This window comes from Ambystoma mexicanum, chromosome 6p (assembly GCF_040938575.1).
Source record: "Ambystoma mexicanum isolate Mex_15411 chromosome 6p, UKY_AmexF1_1, whole genome shotgun sequence".
In the NCBI taxonomy this organism is placed as follows: domain Eukaryota; kingdom Metazoa; phylum Chordata; class Amphibia; order Caudata; family Ambystomatidae; genus Ambystoma; species Ambystoma mexicanum.
The window spans coordinates 504,707,270-504,729,534 of record NC_090935.1 but is presented as its reverse complement, the minus strand read 5'-3'; the positions used below and the strand labels follow the sequence as shown (position 1 = coordinate 504,729,534).

Here is a 22,265-nt window from a genome sequence, read left to right as displayed (position 1 = left end):
TAAACATTTGTAAGTTTAGACTCCCAACAATGAAGCAGACACATTTATTTCCGCTTTCAGCAAGCAGCTGCACCCTTTTAGAGACTAGACCGCGCACCTTCGCTTTCATGGCTTCTTAGTTTCAGGCGGCTGGCTTTTTCGGTGGGCGGTTTAGAAACGTTTCTTCATTTCCATTGGTCCTGCTCGAGTTTTGCTTCCTTAACATGGACAACGATAGGCACATGCCACACCCACCTAGGAACCCTAAGCAGGGGCTTGAACTCTGAAGTCATGTGCTATTTTCGGGTTACCATTTTGGACTCACAAGTTTTGGAGTGTGTCAGTGCTGTATGTCCGGGCAATTAGTACTAACGACCTGACAGAGCCCGGTGAGTAGATACGTGGGGGCTGAGATCATGTCAAACCGTAAGCTACCGAAGCGTGAAAGATTCCAGCGTGTTAATAAATTCACTCTTTGCAGAGTTGTTGTGGCAGGGCAGACCGTCCATCTCGTGCTGGATGTTCAGGGAGTGTACTGCATGATAATAAAGATGATTGCATTTTTTTTTATAGAGGAGTTTTGTCTTCATGATTTGAAATGTCCGCACAAAGGCCACGAGCACCTGGCTTATTCATAAGCCGATCGAACGTGCAATATAAACAGTACAGAAAACAAGAGATCTCTACGTGCAAAATTTGAGAATCAAAACGGCTGCTTTCACAAAGGAACCTATAACTGCCATTCCGTTCTCTATATGGGATTTACCTGCCCTCTGGTGGATGCGCAGGGTGGGTGCATGGGCGAGAAGGGTTGCCTCCAATAGACTTTTAAAGACTGCACCTCTTTACAAGTTGGGTGGGGTTCTGGCGCTAAGCCTGCCTAAATACTGCCAAACTGAATTACTGTTACGCCGCTTGTTCTGGCGGAATTACCGCCGGATTATAAGTGGTGGTGGCGGCAAGAGTTCATCCCCATTTTTATAGAGTCCATTGGCATACATGCCAACATTTTGATGCACCTGGGAGGGAGATTTCGTCACAGAAATCATGAGATACAATTTTTCCTATAAGAATGCATCGCCGAAACAATTGTTTTAGGCAGAAGAACGTGAAAAATTGCAATATTTTTTCACTGAAAAATCAGGCGTCTCCTGCCTAAATCGGGACGGTTGGCATGTATGCATTGTACTGTATGGGGCATCTTTGGCAGAATTACTGCTGCGGAAACCAAGTGGAAAGGACAGATTTGGATTTGTCAGTTTTAACAGACTTTCCCATCTGCTACTGTTTCAAACCAAATAAAGCTTTATTTGTATATGTAACCAAAGCTCTGCCACTAGACAAATGAGGATATGCAATTAAATATATTTTGCATATGGGAGCCAATACTTTCAAAGGCAGCTCATTGTTTTAGGAATTTATTTTGGTTTTGGATTTAAGAATACACGTTGCTTTGTGGCTGCCATATTGCCAAATCGCATTGTAGCTTCCGGTGTGTCAGTAGACGGGGCTCAACAAAGTACACATGTGAACTATACCTATCAGCATGGAGCATTTTGAAAGTGAGTTGTGTTTAGCAAGCACATTATCTGAGTGAGAACACCACCATCATAACCCGTAGCAAAAATCCAAAAAAGCCCAGGAGAGCACACATTCATAAACGACATTATGTATTGTATTGTATTTGGTTATTTATATAGTGCTCTTTTCCCACTTGTGTGGCCTCAATGTGCTTTTTTGGTAGGACCGCTCCTGGTGACTGTAGTCAATTTGCTGGAGAATTCTAAAGGGTTTAGCTGATGAGAAGCCTGTGTGCATTTTGCCAGTCTAGGACTTGGGTGGCAGGCTACGCTCGACCAAACAGCCCAAAGAGAGACGAGGCACGTTGGGGAGGAGGGGCCCTTTTGGTGGTTTGGGATAGATTGCTATTGTTGAGAGAATCAATATGTGGCCAGCTATACCGAGTTCCTTTCGGATGGTAGTCGCTGTATGCTAGTGGCAGAGGTGTTGAGGTACAGTAGGTGTTTCAGTCTGGAAGGCTATATGCGTTGCTAGACCCTATGAGCATGGCGATAGAAGTATTCTACGGTGCATGGTTGCTTGGCTGTGCCTGCGGCCTGTGTCCACACTGGTGGTGTGAGGTATACGTACTGTAGACTTCAAAATGATTCGGCTAGAGGTTTCACAATAGAATAGGCAGAGAAGGAGGCTACACCTAGATTTGAGAGTCCTGTTTCGTGGGAGAGAGGCATAGGTTTCATAATGCAGGTTGAGTGCGGGACGGAAATGCAGCTAGATATGACTAAAATGTGGCAAAAATATGGCAATGTCCAGTATTCACAGTCCTATCTAGATGTGACTCTCAGGCTAGCATTCACAAGTTATAACCAAAATGGTGGAATTGTACATCATTCAAATCCTGTCTAGATGTGACGCAAGCTAATGTTCACAGTTTGAGCTACATGTGGTACTGGCTAACACCCACAATCCTGTCTAGTTGTTAAGTTGGGTAGCATTAACATTCTTGCCTGCTATGTTTTCAATGTAGGTGCGTGGCAGGGCTTCCAGAGTGCAGTGATAGCTGTACTCCCCACCCGGGCCACACCTACTTTAATCGTCGTGGCTGGTTGACGGCTGGCCACTGGCTTCCCCTGCTGACACCTGCAGACACTATCTGTAGCCGCCTCAGTTGGAGCTGCCCTTAGATGCGGAGGGCTGCCCAGGTCAGGCCCAGGATAAGGAGGGATGCACCAATAAGGGCCAGGGGGAGGGTGTGGGAGGCGGGACCCTGAAGGGGGAAGCTGTGACGCAGCTATGGAGCCTGCGAGGGTCAAGGTGAGAATTGCAGCACCATGATGGTACAAAAGGGGGCTGGGGGACCAGAAACACATGCTCACCTTAATGCCAAGCTGGAAAATGGCGCAGGGAGCAGGTGTGCTGAGGGTTAGGCCACAGTAACCAATCTGTTCCCTAAGCCAACCAGACATTGGGTGTTTTCTCTGTGGCACTGATCATTGAATCTTTATGGTTGTCTTTGCTTGCCACACATTTTAGTGAACAGCCAAGTCCGATTTACACCCTTCTTTATCTGACTCTGGGGTCCCTATCCCTTCAATGGGCCCACAAGCTTGAAAGGAGCACTACAATCTCTGACAGTTCTATCTTCTATCCTTCCAAAGGGCCAGTTTGTCCAGAATCCCAGATTCTTCAATCAGTTTCCAAGGACAGGCCTGACGTTAGACATCTACACAAATCCTGGCAAGATTTCGTTCCACAACTTCTCCTGTTTCGATGATGTTCCAGATCACATTGGACTGGAGGTCTTTGGTGACTGTGCTCAGAGCAGAGATTATTATAGTTCCCCAAAGTTAGCATCGATGTTTGACATTTATGCCCCAGTGCGGTCTAAGCGGTGGTTAAATGACTAACCCCAGCTGGCATTCCAAATGGCAAGAACAGTATTTGCTCCATTACTGATACCTGATCCTCTGTGCCCCCTTTTTTTATTGGACTGGTTTATTTCAAACCTTAGACAAAATACATAGAGAATCATTTAAGATCACTTCATCCCAAAGATAATGCAATCATTGGTCAAGTGCAATACATATAAAATGAAATAATTCAAATAAATTATGATAACAAATCCTCAATTTCAGTTTCTTTAAAAAAAGTTACAACTTTAATTAATAACAAGGTTGCTTGACCCCATAAAATCTGTTCACCCAAAAAGTAGATGTATTAAGAACACGTTCCTCATGCACATATTCAATAAAAAAAGTGTATTCTTAACTCTTGCGAAGAGCAGCAATCACTATATAAGTGTTTTAATGATTTGTTTGCCTTCAGACAGTATCTACTTAGTAGACTAGTAATTTCTCCTCTAGTTTACAAAATCTCCCGAGTGTGAATTCAATTAAATCTTATACTCAGGAACATTCTTATAAATCTCCCGTATGGGCAGCAAATTGAATAATTTGAGGGAGTACCTCTCTTTTTGTTATCTGCAGAAAAATCCCTACACAATTTATATGAACCTCTCTTCACAAGTTTTAATCCAATGATTCTCTAAAACTTTATTTTTTAATAAATCATTGTTAAAACCAAACTTTTCCTTGGATAATTTATATTCTTCTAAGATTTTGGTACGCTTGCTTAAACAATATTTATAATTTCTCATAGTGGTTTTTGCTAAATGCTTACACAATAAATAGTACAAACAAAATGTGATTTTGCAAACCTTAACTTCATGTACGTGCGTAAAATACGCCACTAGGCATGTCAGTGAGGCGATGCCAAGCTCAAAGCGCAGGAAGCAAATGTGCACGCAGTTTGAAATATTCAATACCTTTCGCCAAACAAACCTAATTTATCAAAATCGTAGCTCTGCAAGAATGCAGTTACTTCACAACTATATAATAAAGCAGGCATACCTTTTTGTTTATAAAAAGTAATCAACTGCGATTAAGTAAATCTGCAATATTTGTTTCTAGATGTACATCATTTGTGCCCTTAACTGTATTGCTTTCTCCAATAATGAGTTAGACCATAGTGACCTAAGTGTGTTTCTAGCAAGACTAAATCCCAGGCACTTCACTGTGTTCAACAGCCAATATTTTACCTCCCATCAACCCAGAGAATTTAGGGGGTTTGTTCGTAACTCCCCCAAAGCTCATAATACTAGCTTTGTTGGGGTTCACTTTCAGCCTTTTGTTGTTATGTATACAGCAAGCTTCGATAGTTCTTTTGCAGGATACTTGATTCCTATCTAATAATATAATGTTGTTGGCCTAACTCAGCCAATAACATCTCTCCTCGTCTAATCTCGGAGGAACGTAAGAAGTCTTGGCTAAGTATTCATCCATGTGTAAGATATAGAGGTTGACTAGGCAGGGTGCCAACACGCACCCCTGCCATAAATCTCTTGGTATAGGGATGGGCCCTATTAAGTGCCCCTGCGCGTTTAGCCTCACTTGTATTGCTGTGTTGGCATGAATATGGATTTCCAACTTCAGAATATCCGCCATAGCATGTTCCTATCGTCCAAGTTGAAGGCCAGGCTAAGATCCACAGTCGTTAAATAGAGGGGGTCGGCTCCTTTGTCTCCAGCCTATTCAATTAGTGTATTTATAACTAAACCTTTGGCATTGGTGCCTATCCTTCTTCGGAATCCTATCTGTAACATCAATAGTATACCTGAGGACCCTAGCCATTCCTCTGTTTCCTGACTTAGAAGATCTTACTCACCACGTCTAGCAACGCTAGTTGACGATAACTCAGTGGGTTTAATCAGTCCAATTTTTTCATAAATTGGGACTATAGTCGAAAGTTTCCAGGTTGCTGGAAGATTTTTGGTTTCCAAAATATGTCTAAATTATATGAACTGTACCAGAGCCAAGATCCCAGAAAAGAGAACCCTATTGGAAAGGTTGTGCATGTGAATTAGATGCTGACAAAATTGCTCTATAAATTTGCTCCACAGAAATATTAACCTGCCAAGTGCCCTCAAATTCCTCTTGCTGTTTATCCGTTTAATGTAGCTGGATATCATTTCCCAAAGTGTGCCGACCAATCCTGTGCTGCAATAGGATTAGTTAGGGCTTCCCCTTGGTTCCCTTCCTTAACCTTTGCCATAGCCCAAATGTTCCTACCATCGTTAGCCATTATTACATTAAGCATGTTCTCTCTGTCCTTATGGGCCCGCAAAAACCTGTTAGTCTTTAACCAGTTTTTGTAACTCTGCTTTAGCTTCCTTATTGCTTCTTGTTTATGTTCATAAGAGTTGATCCTTCTAATACCAGGTCACATGAATTTATTCCTTTCTTGCATTTCTGTACTATAACTAGACCGATGTATAGGTAAACACCCTCGGGTGCAAATCCTTGACACCATTTGGTCAATAAACGGTTGAAACATCTCTACCGAGAAAAGTACAGTCTTAAATGTAAAAGTAGTGGTACACCAGATCGAATACAGCACTAGATTTAACATTTCAGAACACCCACTGAGTCCAAGAAATGTGATTCTTTTGTGTATTAATAGTGATATTTGAACATATAGATTGGATCAATGGTTTAGTCGGTACATTTAAGTGGGTTTTCAATATTGAATGATCACTAGCGTTATTATTAAGGACTGTGAAGTTGGAACATAAGACAAACAAGTTGCGAGAGAGACAACATAATCGCTACAAGATTGTGAGGCATCTCCTGTACCGCGTTGTACCCTGAGGGATATCGCCTTTAACTTGGCCATTAAGAATGTGCGGGTCCCACGCTGTGCAGAGTTCCCTCCAGACTACACCAGGTTCCCTCTGTTTGTCTTGGTAGCCCGAATCAATAGAAACCACTAATTCTGCATATACTTCAAGGGCCAGGCAGTTTGCATTCCAGTTCCCCGTAATAATTATTTCTTCCTCAGGGGTGCTGATTTTATAGGATTCTAGATTTCTGCTGATTACCTTTAGGCCAATTAATGCAGAAAGAGAGGGATACCAGTAAATGTTGATGATCAGTATATGGCTCACTCTGGTATCTCTAGTTGAGATCAGTTAAACAACTAACACACCCCCATTGCTCCCCGGAACACATCTCCCTGTAAATCTTGAGGTGTTCCTAATGGCCATCATCAATCTTCCTGAAGGTCTACCCCCTAAAGTGCTTGTGTCTGGTTGCGTGAACATTGAATATCCATTCCAAACTAGGTACTCCAAGGCACTAGTTGCCTGGATTAAAACTTAAGCATCCAAGCTAAGGACAATAGCAATGTCTCTCAGCAGCCTCTGATGGTCCAGGACAGTATCACTATTCAAAATTCTTCCCCTGGAGCATCAGAGGACACGCCAAAGATTTCGTGCTCATGGACCCTGCCTTGGGCTCTCATTAGCAAAAACTGAAGGGAGCCATTTCCAAACTACAATAGGTTTTGGGACTGCTACATGCCTGTCAGTCAGACACATATCTATTTGGGTGTTCCCTTGAGCCCACAAGATTCTTAAATCACTGCCCATGACTGTGTTACATTTCTTAGGTAGCATGCCAGTGTTTTTTGTACCCCTTGCGACTGACCCCAAGTCAGGTCTGCAAATGCACAGACGCAGGTCAAACCCAGCAGCATGACATAAACAGCACATGATGAATTGATACTGCAACAATGTTGTCTCTCTTACCTTCACAAAACTCCACTAATGCAATGTCCTTCGTTGATATCAATCTTCATCTGGGTTTCTCGTTGAACAAGTCCAATGCATTTGATCTGTTCAAGATGAGCCCCAGATTATACATCGGGTCCAGCATGTTTATACAGCATTTATTCTATAATTAAGAATGTAAAAGAGTCTTTTATGTGTCTTATTTGGCAAGGAAGGCATCTTTGCATTACCTCTACAATTTCCCCCGTCAGAATGGATCTGCTACAAATAACCATTAACCTTGCGACTCGTTTTATTACAGATACTATCCTCCACCAGTAGTGTTAATGGTCTGAAATGTTGCGCTTCAGTAGAATTTCTTTCCAACATCCATGCAGTTGGCAAATCAGTACCCTTATCCAGGAGTGTGAGCAAAGTTGTTTGATACCTCGTCTATTCATTCGGTTTGCACTTTCATTTTCCTGATTTTATTTTGGCCTCAATAATCATGGGTCTCATCTCAGTGAGCTTGTCTATAGGTGATTACAAGAAGTAAGTAAAGAGGTGCTGCAGCTGGCCTGACGATATTGTGTCGAAACTTTACACGTCTTGTTCCTTCTTGCCAAATCACATTGGGTTTCTTTATCATATGAACCAATTTCACAAAGTTGATTAGTGGAGAAGTGGTGCGTAAGCTTTTGTAGCGTTTCGCTCTTCCTTACCATTATATCAAAAGCTAGATCCCTAAGTATATAACCTGATGGATCTGCACATTGTGAAGCGACGTCCACATGTTTAAGCTCTCTTTGGCCCATATCCTGGAAATTGTAGAAGTCTGTGTTTCAGTGGTGTTCTGCCTTGTACTACAGGACTTAGTGGTTTTTCTGGGAGCTGAAATTAATTTCCCTTGCTCTAAATTCACAGCAGTACCTTCTGTTTGTGACCAACCATCGCTTTTGGCTGCAATACAGTCTTCGTGTAACAATAGCAGAGGTACTGAGGGTCTGTCCTCCACAGTGGTAGGAACTGCTGTATTACATGTGGCTCTGTCAGTGTTTATAGGTTTTTTTGGCCCAAAGAAGATTGGGGTGATGACTTTTCTTGGCAGAGGATCTCTTCACTTTTTTGTAGCCAAAGCCGCTGCACCCTCTGTGTTATGAATGTGGTGCAAGAATTTCTGAATACTTTGGCGATGTTTCTTGTGTTGTTTTTTACTCCCCCCCTGCCACCCCTCCCTTGCAGGATGGGCGGCCTTATCGTGTTTATCTGGGTTAGTTGATTTTAGTGATAAGATTCTCTTCAGCCCCCCTCTGACTACCTGATGCCAAGTTCACTTGGAGTATAGGATCACTACCTTCATCTATAACCCTGGGAATAGGACTTTCTGTCACAGGGTTATGACTAGTGGCACTTGTTTAACAGCCCTTATTCCATTGCCAAGGTTTCAGACGTGAAGTTCTTCAATTTCTATGATGAGCTCGCTCAGCATTGAGGCATGTGCCTGCCCCTCATCCTTGATGTTCTCATACAGCTCTACAAAGGAACAGAGTACAGAGTTTAGAGCTGATATAGAAGGGGATATCTGTTTTATCTTCTCATCCATATCCTTGAATGTATGGTGCATCACAGATTTACTTCTCTCTGTCGAAGAAAGCATAGATGTTACACTACTGCCAGAAATTAACTCCGTAAGGAGAGTCAGAGTTCCCATTTCAAGTTCACCTTGGAAATTAGATAGTGAATTAATTTACCAATTGGTCCATGTAGATTTGATCTACATCAGACTCAGTATTGACATTGTGACCGTTTAACCCCTCAATCGCATCTAGGAGGCTTTGATCATTCATCCCTTCCTCTATAGTTGCAACTAGAATGGGTAAGGTCGGTCTTGCTTCAATACTAGTTCCAGATTTGGAGAAGAAATTTGTAATTTCTTGTCTGGCAATCCGGGTAATTCGGAACAAGTCTAAATGTTTGTGCTTCTCAGTCTCTTTCGTAGGGTGATGAACATCCTTTGAGGTTCCACCCTGATTTGCGCATTAAAACATTGACCAGATCTTCTTTGGTCCATCCCCCTGTGTTCGGTAGATCACCTCCATCTTTATTACATGCTACGGTCATTGTGGATGTTAGGTCCACCTCTGTCACTTCTTCCGGGGCTCCTTTTGATAGAGGATCGCAACCAGCGTTTTGCCCCTCAACCTCTAAATCAGCTGTGCACAATAGATCTGGACTTCGTAGGTGAGTACATTGTTTTGGTTGTCTTTGTCACACGTTCTTCGACAAGAGAAGTTGAAGTGTACAAGGTGTTAGAATGGATTTCTAAACTCTGGCCTGGTGGACAGATTAGCAGGCCACCCCTGGTAGATGAACAGGGGACACTGCTGGAAGATAACCAGACCAATTCATGGTAGCTTGGAGAGCAGTCAAGGGTTAATCTCAGGAGGAGTGAAAGTGATCAGGGGTCTCCAATGAGCGCACACAGTGAAAAACCAAGAATTACAATTCGACAGTAGTATATGAAAATATACTATTTATTATAGGCCCAATAACAACACAAATGAATGCTGAAATGCAATAGTAAAACACCACACTGTGGGATCTATATACTCACTGGAGTCAGTGCGAGAAAGTTAGTAACTCCACCAATACCTGCAAAGGAAAACGGTGAATAACTCGTATAGCAGCAACAGTCTTCAGAGATGGCAACCCTAGCTTTATAATTCCAACCCTAATATGAATGGAGTCTAGTCTGGAATGTTCGATGCATGCGTAAAAGCATAGAGAGAAGGCCAAAATAACCTTCAATGCGTCAGCGATATCGTTTTCCCACCCTCGGTTCGGGTGCGATACTTCCGGTTTGGGACAGGAGCTGTAACTCTTGATTTTTATGAAGAACAAAGAAAATACTGATGCACCAGATCTCGGGGCACACGAAGGAACACAGGAAAACCGCCTTCAGCGACTGTCACCTAAATTCGGCAGTAGGGTGCTTTGTTAGATAAGCTGGTATTCTCCAAAGTCTTGGCACGAAACTTGAAACGGCAGCGCTCCTGCATGGCAACCCAGTATTAAGCTGGACAGTTCACTGGATGGCCCAGGGACACTTCCGAAAAGGCTCACTTGCAGGGTTACCAGGAACGTCGAGAATACTTGTCCCCATCACTCCAAGGGTTTGATGCACCTTCACAGGTCTTCTGAGATCAAGGGCAGAGCAGTACTTCACTTGGATAACAATGATCTGACGCTAATAGCGCCGGGGGTTTGGCGGTAGGGCCAATAGCCCCGGCGGTAATACCGCTGGGGTTAGCGCCCAACTCGGAAAACAATGTAGATGCTTTAAAGTTACTTTAAAACAAATAATAATCCAACACCCCTAGGCACAATATAAAAACAGTTATTAATGTACATATTTAGGTAATTATGTAATGGATACAGTAAATACTTCGGTATACAATGTAAAAAATAGTGTCTGGAATCGCCCTTGCAAGATGTCAGCCGCTGTTTGGCAACTTGTTTTCCCTTTTTTTTTTTTCTTCAGAAAAACATGGGCGTCAATAAAGGCCTGAGGCTTTCATCAGGCTGAGAAAAAAAACATTGCTGTCTTCCATGACGTTTCACGAGAGGAGGCAGAGAAATGAGGGAGATTTAAAGATATCTGTCAGAGGTTTTTATCATAGTTCTACCAGACTACAAATCGCTGAGGAAGAATGGCTTCACTAGGGAATTATATCATTCATTTTTAGAGACCGCAGCAATGGCGCCTAAAAAAGTTGTGCAATGGGAACATCAGGAACAATAATTGCAATGGAGATAAATAGTGAGCATCACTGTTGTCCCCAGTTAAAAAAAGAATGCTTCCCTTTGCAATACCTATCCCCCAGTTGTATTGATTATTATTGATGCTGGGTTTCAAGGTAGAAACTGAACTGAAACCAACATGCCAATCTCTCAGGGAGAGGGGACCAAATCCCAGTTTTTCAGAACTTTCTAATGAGATGTTCAATATATAACCTTAACTACTTAGGAATGTTGCTCACAAGATGATGCAATAAGATATGTGCATCAGTGATAGACCTTCAGCCATCTAAACAATGAAATGGATCATTGGTAATTTCTCCAGTAGCTCTTGAGTGTAAAGACCTCTGTTAAAGATGATGGCCCATCCCAAACTCGTGTTGTCTAAAACTGAAATGGGATAGCATCTAAAAATAGATCTATTACAAAAATTGCCAGGGTGCATTCAGGACTGTTCTGTGTATTAGTTAGTTCTACACAGTGTTGTGTAGATCTGGCTAGCACCAAATACCTCCATATTGACTATTTGTTGTTCTACTATAATATCCATCCGAGTTGGTGCCCGCTTACCTACATTGGTTCTGCTGCTCCCTTCTGACAGCTGTATCAGCTATGGCTTCCTCTTCTAGCTAATCCTCCCTGCTTGGGGTGTCCCAGGATCGGTCTTCTTTCACAATGCTCCTCCCTGGACCCACAAAGGCTACCGGGGTGGCTGCCTTTTATCTGGGGACTGCTCCTCGCTTTGGGTGGGCTCCAGGGTGATGGGATGCACATGTGCTGCGGTTTGTGCTATTCTCCATTGGTCCATGTGACTGGGCCTGGTGGTCTCTCAGGGAGCTGGTCTAAAGCTACATAAGGATCAGCTTACCATTTTGGAATGTATTACTCCTTCCGCTACATGGGTGCTTTCAATCCCCTAACATGAGATCTCTTTTACGGTTCCTCTCTGTGTGTCTCTGAGAGCCCAACATGTGTTTTACTACTACGGAAACCTTCTGGTAAGTTGGGGAATGGGAAACAGACCATTATTTGGTGTGCTGCATTTTTGTTGTGAGGAAACTGCAACATTGAACTCCCAGAAAAAATGTTCTCTTCTGCGTGAGACACACATTTGTTTTCTTCCTGCTCCCTGACACTGGGAAAGATGTATTGAATTTGTGGTGTCATGGATGGCACACAAGCATTCTGAGATTCAAGGTCGGGTCAAGGGTCTTTGTTCAATATTTGTGTGCCTTAGGGCCGTCCCTCTCTTTCTCGACCCCTTGGGATTTCCTCCCTAACCCAGGCACTCTTAAACCCAGTTCTATCAAACGGTAATCCCTACTGTCTAATGGCTACCATCCGTTAGAGGTGTCTCCGTAAGTGCTGGCTGGCTAAACTCCCACAGGTACTTCCTACATATCCCTGCACTAGCCAGTTGTTAGGTGCCTTGCACTTGAACAGGGTTCGGGCTCACCCCTGCACATGCATACCTTTTCTCTTTTGCTCTTACTGCCTCAACCTCCAATCTACTGTCACTCTGATGCTTCATTCCTCCTTATTCTTACCTCCACCATTTAATATAGCCACTCCTTCCACTCCACTTCTCACTGAACTTTCTTCTGCCACTTCCCTAATACTGGGAGTGGGGCAGCCACCCCAGCAGTGTTTTTGTGTTTAGAAATTGGGCTTTTCCCCCTATATCTAGGAAAGTCAAATCCATGTGCTCTTCTAGGTGTCTTGCTCTTCTGCTATATGAGGGTAACCTAGGCTTTTTTCCCTTTTCCTGGACACTTGTCTCTAGATTGTTGAATTGCTGTGTTGCGTAGTTTGGTGTTGTGCACTGCAGCTTGTCCCTCTCCACCCTTCTTCTCTATGCGCTCTCCCTCCATGGTGCTTTCAATCTCCCCTATCTTCTCTAACTGCTATTCTATCGCTTCTTTTCTCCTGGCCTCCACCTCCAAACGTCTCCTCCTCAGATACTTCAATTTTCACCTCCCTATCCCTTAATGCAGCCTCTGGGTTCGTCCGCAACCTCTGTGACTCTCTTTGCCTCTCCATTCTTCCCTCCGGTCCGACCCACTCAGCCGGACGCACCTTGGATGCTCTCATCTCTGCAGACATCCCCATTGCCAACCCTCTCAGTACTCCTCTCTTCTGGTCTGATTATGCTCTCCTGTCCTTTCACATCGACCTCCTGGATCCGCCGGCTAAGCCCCCACCCACACTGCCTGTCTCTTTCTCCGTCATTTGACCTATGAAGTGAAGTGAGTGTCAGTTGCTACTTTTGCGACACCTTCATTCCCCCTCCTACTCAAGCCACTGACTCTCACTCTGATACAACCCTTACTAACCTTAAACTCTCCATCTCCAACACTCTGGACATCCTTGCCCCTGTCATGTGGATCCGCATGAAGCCTGCCTCCAAACACAACACCTGTTATGATTTTGACCGAGCCTCTCTGAAACGCAAGTGCAAAGCAGCTGAGCGGAAGTAGCAGGCTTCGAGCACCTCCTCTGACAAACTTGCTTGCCGCCTGCTCCAAAGGCAATACAGACTTTCCATCTGCTTGAAGAAGAGGGCCTATATCCAAGCCTGCATCTCTGTGGCCACTAAAAACACGGCTGAACTTTTCAAAATCTACAAAGAGCTTGCCAATCCTACTGCAGTCTCCTTTTCTACTTTGCCTTCTCTGGCCCTCTGTACTTCACTGGCCTCTCACTTCATTACTTAATCAGGACAAAAAACAAGGGGGGTCCTGGGATTCCCTCTGCCGGACATTAGTCCCGGTTACCAGAGATCTTTATCTCACTATCTTTCACAGAGGAGAAATATCTAAAACATATCGGGCAGTCCAGCACCGAAATGCTAAGCAATTCTCCTCTGAACAAGAGTACCAACAGCAACCCAAGACACGTGTTTCGGTCTGGTTGGACCTCATCAGTAGGGTGGAGCTGTGCCTTTCTACGAATAGTGAGCAAGGGATCCACATCTGGATTCCCCTACAAACTTAGGGAGAGACACAAAGTTACTTAAATATGCAAAAAAACAACAAGGGGGAGGGGGGGGGGTCCTAGGATTCCCTCTGCCAGACAGTAGTCCCGGTTACGAGAGACTTGCCCAGAGTCTTTTTAGCTCACTATCTTTCATGGAGGAGAAATATCTAAAACCTATCAGTCTTTGTCCTGGCCTAGGGCAGTCCAGCATCGAAATGCTAAGCAATTCTCCTCTGAAGAAGAGTACCAACAGCAACCCCAGACACGTGACTAGGGGAATCCAGACGTGGACCCCTTGCTCACTATTCTTAGAGAGGCACAGCTCCACCCTACTGATGAGGTCCAACCAGACCGAAACACGTGTCTGGGGTTGCTGTTGATAATCTTGTTCAGGGGACAATTGCCTCGCATTTCGGTGCTGGACTGCCCCAGGGCAGGACAAAGACTGATATGATTTGGTTCAGTGTGACTCATATAATGAGCCATGCAGCCACCACCACAGGCTTACACTACTCCAGTAACCACATCAACCAATACCTTAATGACCCAGCTCTGTGGTTGGAACACTTCGCCAGGAAACCCACCCCTAACCAACCCTGTTCTCTCTCTCTTAGAAACAAGAGATTAGGCACTAGATTCCGCCTACGACACACCCGCAGCAACACCACCAAGCAAACCCCACAAACACCACCCGGCTCACCCTCGCTCACCACTACGTGCAAATCCACTACTACAGGGGTTAAAATGCCTCTGATCAAGGGTGCCCTTATCAACGCCAGACCTCTCCCAGCACACGCACTAGACATTGTTGACCTCATCACCACCTCTGACCTTGACTTCATTGCTATATCCGAAACTTGGTTACATGCCGCATCTGGCCCCTCACTATCCTTGGCTTTACCGCCTGACTATGGCATCACACGATGTGACTGTACCACTGCCAAAACCAGAGGCGGTGGTGTGGCCTTCATCCATAAAAACTCTCTTGGTCTTAGAGTGGCATCTGACTCCAAACCTGAATCACCTGAAACTCTGTCAGTCAAACTATCACTAACGCCTAATCAAACGGCCACCCTCCACCTTATCTATAGGCCCCCAGGTCCGGCATTATCCCTTGTCGGTGAAATATCCACCCTCCTCCTTGACAAAACTAAAACTAATTTGCAAACTATCATCCTAGGTGACTTTAATCTGGGTCTTAGTGACCTGAAAGATCCCGTTGCACTAGATCTGGAGAATGTACTAACCGACCTCGGCTTCACCTTGTACATTCAAGAACCCACTCCTATCAAAGGCAGGACCCTTGACTGGTTAGCCGGCTCTAACTGCAATATCAATGTCCTCGCTAATACCCCTGCTTATGGTCTGACCATCATATCTTAACTTTTAATATTGAAGCAACCCCTCGAAATCCCGACCCTGATAGCCCCAGCCCTCCCCCCTAGAAGTAAAAAGGACATAACCAAGGAGAAACTCCTCCCATTGCTACTCCCATCTCTCAATGCTGCCACAGACACCTGCTCTGATCCCACTTCCCTAGCAGACACCTACAACCAAACTATGCTTACTGCTATAGACTCTATAGCACCCAGCAAACTTGGGAAGTCTAAACCACAAGCACATCTTAACTCCTGGTTCACCCCACAGTTAAGAGTGCTCCGTAAAGCTAAACGTTGTGCTCAAAATCGCTGGAAAAGCCACCCGTCTGATGAGCATAAAGATGGCTTCTTCCTTGCCTCACTCACCCACAAAGGTGCCATTATCACTGCAAAAAAAGAGTCTCTTAATAACCGTATATTGCAAGCTGACTCGAACACAAAGAAACTCTTCAGGATCCTAAAAGAGCTAGAAACTCCAGGCTTCCCCTCCCCGCCCCGACACCTTCACTAAAGATAGTAAATGGTGTGCCAACATTCAAGCAGCCTTACTGAATAAAATCCAAAATTAAAGGCAAACGGGACAGTCTGAAGCTCGACAACCGCCTGCTCTCCCCGGCAAGGACCCTCCCTCTAGACTCAGCTAACATTAAACCATTTGCATTCTCACCACTCACTATCACTGAGGTAGAAAATATCATCTTGAGAATTAAACCATCCAACTGCCAAGGTGACCCCTGCCCAGCTCCCATCATTAAGGACTCTGCACATGATTTGGCCCCATTCATCACGGCCTTCATCAATTCCTCCTTCAAAACAGGTATTGTCCCCGACAACCTTAAGGACGCTTGGGTGATCCCATTGCTTAAAAAACCATCCTTATACCCAAGCATACCTACCAACTTCAGACCTATAACCACTGTCCTGTTTCTGCTTAAGATTTTAGACCGTGCAGCATACCTTCAGATCCAAGATTACTTGGATTCTAACAAATCTTCTAGGTCTGTGACAATCTGGATTTCGTCCCAGACATGGGACAGAAACGGCTTTGATAGACCTAAAAACCCAAATTGAGGTATTGAAGGACAAGGGCAAACTAGCAATGCTACTTCTCCTCAACCTCTCTGCGGCATTAAATCTGGTCAACCACCAGATCCTATGCAGGCACCTCCACTCTTCCGCCCACTTCTCGACCTCAGCCACGCCTGGATCAAATCCTTTCTGAGTAATAGATCCATGAGGGTCTTTGCCCCGTCCGCAGCCGCGGACCCATCTCCAATTCACTGCGACGTTCCTCAGGGTTCTTGCGTGTCACCTACACTCTATAACATTTTCACGAAACCAATCTTTGATGTGCTTGACTATTTGGGTGTCTCCTACACAAACTATGCAGACGACACCCAGATACTCATTCCCATCACAGGTGACTATCTAGCTGACACCAAGGCCCTTAACAACGTCTACCTGGTCATCCAAGCCTGGATGGCCGAACACCAGTTATGCCTAAATGACGACAAGACGGAGCTCCTCATCTTGGGCACCTCCCAACGCCTTAGCAAACTAGAGCCTTCCTATCAGTCATTTGCCATAGACGGTAACACCATATGAGTCTCGAAAAACACTAAAAGCTTAGGTTTTTACCTTGACGCCACCCTATCCTTATCTCGACAAATAAATGCAGTCAGATCTGCTTCGGCATACACGTGTAAACTCATTGCAGCCTGAAGACCATTTCTTACCACTCCCAACAGTGTCGCACTAGCCAGAACCCTCATTATGGCCAAAATAGACTATTGTAGTGCCCTTTACTTGGGTTCCAGCCAAGAGAACCTGAATAAACTTCAAACAACTCAATGCAACACTATTAGAGCCGCCTTAAAGATCTCTCGAAACCACCACATCTCGGAATCCAGAACCAACCTAAAGTGGCTACCTGTCAAGCAGAGAATCTCACTAAAAACACTCGCCCTCACGCACAAATGCCTGGCTAACAAGGCCCCCCTCTACCTCTGCAGTCAGCTGTCCCGCCACTCGACATCCCAACCTCTAAGAACTGCCCAGACCCACTGTCTATCGATCCCCAGGTTCAAACTCCAAAAAGCGGGGGGCACAATCTTCCCTGTCCTAGCTTCCAAGTTATGGAACACCCTCCCTGTTACAATCCGATCTGAAGACTCATTTAACACATTCAAGTCCAAAATCAAATCATGGCTCTTTAACCAGCAGTAAGACATGTCCTGCACACCTTGTCTTACATACCCTGGTTCACTGACCTGCCTATTATATACTGTACACTCCTGTTGTTATGTCCCTTGTCATGCCTACATCGGCATTGTAATTTATGTATATAAAAATGCTTGTTTATTATCCTGTTTATAATTTCTATGTACGTATATATGCTCTGTATGTAACTTTGCACAATTTGCACCCTGATGCCTCCGGGCCTGATGGTTGCGCGTTACAAATAAAATACAATTACAATTCTCCTCTGTGAAAGATAGTGAGCTAACAAATCTGGGTAAGGCCTTTGTAACCAGGACTAATGTCTGGCAGAGGGACTCCCAGGACCCCCCTTAGTTTTTTTGCATAAACCTCACAAGATCCTGTCCTCGCTCTCCTCTACACCACAGCCTTCTTCCTAACCCACTCTCAGGCCGCCCTTGACCTCCCTGCCCCCTTCCCTCCTACTCTCCTCTGTACATCCCATATTACTTGATGAGTTTTCTAGGCAAGTCCGCTCTGTGAAAGTCTTATCCAAACGGGTGCTCCCCTGCTCCAGCAGAACTATCAAGAACAAAATTGTATCCCTTGCTCCAGAGTTGGCGGATTTCTGTAATCGCTCTCTGGCCACTGGATCCTTCCAGTTACTCCTCAAGGACTCCCTTGTGCACCCTCTCCTCAAAAAGCCTTCTGCTGACACTTCCTTTCCGGCTAATTACCGCCCTATCTCCTTTACCCCCTTCCTGGGCAAGCTCTTGGAGAAGCTGGCCATCTCCCAGCTTGTCCACCACACTGAATCTGTTAGTTACCTCCACAACCACCTGGCTAGCTTCAGAGCTGCCAGAGGTGCCAAAACTGCCCTCTGTGAAGACTTGCTCTCTGATCTCGATTCCAACTCCCTCCGTTCTTATCCTTCTTGGTCTTTGCTCTGCCTTCGGTACAGTTAATAATACCACCCTTATAAATTGGTTCTGTGATACCCTTGGCATCACTGACCTGGCTCTGGACTCGCTGACTTCCTTGCTCTCTGAACGACCTTCCCAGGTTCAGCTGGGTCCTTTTCTCTCCTCCATCTCACTCCACCTGTGGTGTACCTGAGGGCTCTATCCTCTCGCCTTGGTTTTTCAACATCTACCTTGCCCCTCTAGTGCTATTCATCTGTGCCTCCTCTCCTAACTTCCAGTATTATGCGGACGACACGCAGCTCTCCTTCATGCTTCCCTCCTCTGTCTCCTCCTCTTCCTCTCTCATTCCTGACTGTCTGCTATTTAGGCATGGTGCACTGCTAACCATCTCTGCCGTAATGCCAGTAAGACTGAAATCCTTTTCATTGGGACCCCAGCTCCCTCCGTCCCTCGCACACTCTGGCCGCCCTCCACGGGGCCCCTCCTTTCACCCTGCTGTGAGGCAAAAAACCCTGGCGTCATCTTCGGCTCCTCTCTCTCTCCTCACATCATGGACCTTGCCAAGAAGGCCCACTTTCAGCTGCACCTCCTCAGAGGCATTCTCCCTTTCATCACCTTCTCCCAGAAACGCAATGTCTCCAGAGCTCTGGTTCTCTCCAGGCTGGACTACTGCAACAGTCTCTTCCTCAACCTGCCTAACTCCTCCCTTCGCCCCCTTCAGCTAATCCAGAATAGGACTGAAAGGCTTATCCCTGACCTCAAGCCCAGGGACCGCATCTCTCCAGCCCTAAAATCTCCCCACTGACTGCCAGTTGCCGCAAGAATCACGTCCAAGACCTTCTGCATCATCCACAAGGCTTTCTGGGGCCTGGGAACCTGCTACATCCAACTCTCTTTCCCCAAATACCCCCGGGCTAGAGCCCTTCAGTCTTCTAGCTCCAACTCTCTGCAGATCAGATGTTTTTCCTAGCAGAGAGTTGGGGTATATCCCCTCCGCCGATGCCTCCCTCTGGAATGGCCTCCCTGCCCCTCTCAGACATAAGCCAGATCTCCATAAGATCTGGAAGCTTCTCAAGACCCTCCTTTTCGCTTCCTCCTTCCCTCTCTCCCTCCCCTGCTAATTTCCCCCCTCTGCCTCTTGACTGGCTGCCTGGTTCCTTCAGATTCTTACATGGCACCAGGCCCTCCTCGACCCATCTATAACCCTGCACTTGGCCGCCCCTGACCCCCTCTCCCCCAAACTGAACTTGCCCTTCCAGGCTCCCGCCCCCTGCACTAGCCTGCCTGGGCAGTCACCCCTTGAGCCCCTCCAACCCCATTTCCTTGCACTTTCCTTCATCTTCTTCCCCAGCACTCTCTTCTTTCCCCTGGGTCTGTCCACCTTGCCTCCCCTGGCACTTGATTAACCCATGGGCCCTTCTGCTGTGACCGGCACCTCCCCTTCCCCTGCCCCGCACTTCATGTTACTGCACTTTGACGATCTGATGCATTATAAATACCCAATAAATAAATAAATACTACTCTCCTCCATTCACTACTATGCTTCTCCAGCCACAACTACTCCACTCTTCTCATTACTTGTCTCCTCTTCCCACTCCTACTCTCCTCCTTCAACACCACTTTCCTCCTTTTGGTCTCTTGGTCCACCTCCACTGTTGACCTCACCCTGATAACTTGCACTTCCTGTTTTCTGCCCCCTGCTACCGACAGACAATGTGGTGGATCTGTTTAATAAAGCAGTGACAGTAGATTTGAGGAATAATGACCTTGCCTACAGAAAACCACACATTGAATTCAGTCTTAATTACCTGGAAAGGATGCCATTAAACTACCTAAAGGAAAGCCCTGAAATAATAGTTAAATCTGCAGCTAAATGGGGCAAAATAGTCCTGATGAACAGAGCTGACTTTGTAGCAGAGGCTCACAAGCAACTGAACGATAAGAAATGTTACAAAAAACTGACAACCAACCCAATAACACAACTATTCACTCAATGGAGGGAACTTAGTAAAAAAAACTAGTGGGCTTCAGGCCTTTTAAATGATGATGAACACAGTTGCAGGAATATGCAACATCCTATTTTGGCCACTATATACTTTGTACCCAAAATACATAAAAAATGTCAAAGATTTCCTTCATGCAGATTTGTCATTAATGGTATATGATCAATAACAGAAAGGATATCCGAATATATTGATGTCCCCTTAAAACGGTTGCCTCCGATTTGGCGTCCTATATAAGAGACAGCAAACATCTGATACAACAACGTGACTCCATTATTTGGCAAACTAATTTCAGCTTTTTAGGTCTGGGTGTAACGGCTTTATACACCAGAATATAGCATCACAAAGGACTACAAACTACAGAATATTTCTTAAAATCAAGATCTGTGTCATAAGATGAACAAAACCAGATGATATTATCAATGCTATAGTTCACTCTCACCAACAGCATATTCTGCTTTGATGGACAATTATACCAACGACAACAGGGAACTGCCATGGGTGCCAGATATGCACCGCGTTATTCCAAACTATTCATGGGACACTATGAAATTGAAAATGCATGGACACATCCAGCCTTCGCAGAGAATGGAAAAATAATTCTCTGGAGTCAATTCATAGACGATATCCTAATAATTTTGGATGGAGACCAAAAATCTCTTACCCAATACTTCAACTATCCGATCACCAATGATTAACATCTAACTAACAATGAACCATAGTACAGAAAAGATTTGTTTCTTGGATCTCAAACTTTATACGCTCACAGCACTCTCTCAGAAACACTCAGCAGGCAACCACATTCTTCAATCTGAAAGTAATTATCCAAAACATATAATTAACAGCATACCATGTGGAGAAACATTGAGAAATAAAAAGAAAATGCAGTGAGAATGAAGAATATTTGAAACATATCAAGAGCATCATTAAAAAATTTCAAGATAGAGGTTACCACTTAAACCTTGTACAAAAAGTGACTAAAAGAGCAGAAACCAAAGAGAAAATAGAACTCTTACGAAACAAAGAAAGAACAACTGCAAAACGCAGCCAAAATAAGATCAGATTTATTACAACCTATAGTTCCAACACACACATTTTCAAGAACATTGTAAAGACACATTGGAATATTCTTCAACTGGATAAAGCTCTAACCAAATATGTAGACTCATTGTCTATGACACATCACAAAGCCAAGACAATCGAAAACCAGATAAGCCCAAGCTTTTTGAAACCTGAACACCCGAACCAATGGAAAAAAATAGGACATTAGAAACACTTTGGAAATTGCCAGCAGTGCTAGGCAACCACAAATGTGGCAGCTGCAAAATGTGTCCACAACTATTAGTTGGTCAGAATAAGATTGATTTACCCAGTGGCACCCAATGTCTGATTGAGCAATTTATTAACTGCAACACAAAATATGTTGTTTATGGCATCCTCTGCCAGTGTGAAAAGTGGTACATTGGAAGCACTGTGAGACTTCTTAAAATATGGGTAATGGAACATTTAAGAGCCATTAAAACAAGGACTCAAGATACCCGATGGCATTCCATTTTAATTTGTAAGATTTAAACACATTAGTTGATACACTCACCACCAATGGCTGGAAATGGAGAGCACTTGCTACGCCAAAGGGAGGCCAAATAGATCAATATTTTAGACGCATACCACACAGGCCTGAACCAGGACAATGAGTTTTACACCTAGCTCTGAAGAATGTCATAATCTTCAACTCTAATGTTTAGATCAAAATGGTTTCTTTCTTTTTTTCAAAAGAATTTCTCTATATTATTATGATGAATATTTACAAATATGTATTGGTGACATATACACCGTATATATACAATGGTCTAGAAATATGTCAATATAAATTACAGAAATA

The 22,265-nt window shown here is 44.5% G+C and overlaps 1 protein-coding gene across 4 annotated transcripts in view; it reads left to right on the top strand.

The window, feature by feature from the left end:
- Window positions 1-217: 217 nt before the first annotated feature.
- Window positions 218-22,265, top strand: part of LOC138511558 (ATP synthase subunit C lysine N-methyltransferase-like) — a 409,142-nt gene continuing 387,094 nt past the window's right edge. For 3 of the 4 annotated variants that reach the window (XM_069627317.1, XM_069627314.1, XM_069627318.1), the window contains exon 1: window positions 218-368. The gene's annotated coding sequence lies outside the window, so the exon portion shown is untranslated. The remainder of the gene's footprint in view (window positions 369-22,265) is intronic. The other variant, XM_069627315.1, reaches the window with a different exon arrangement.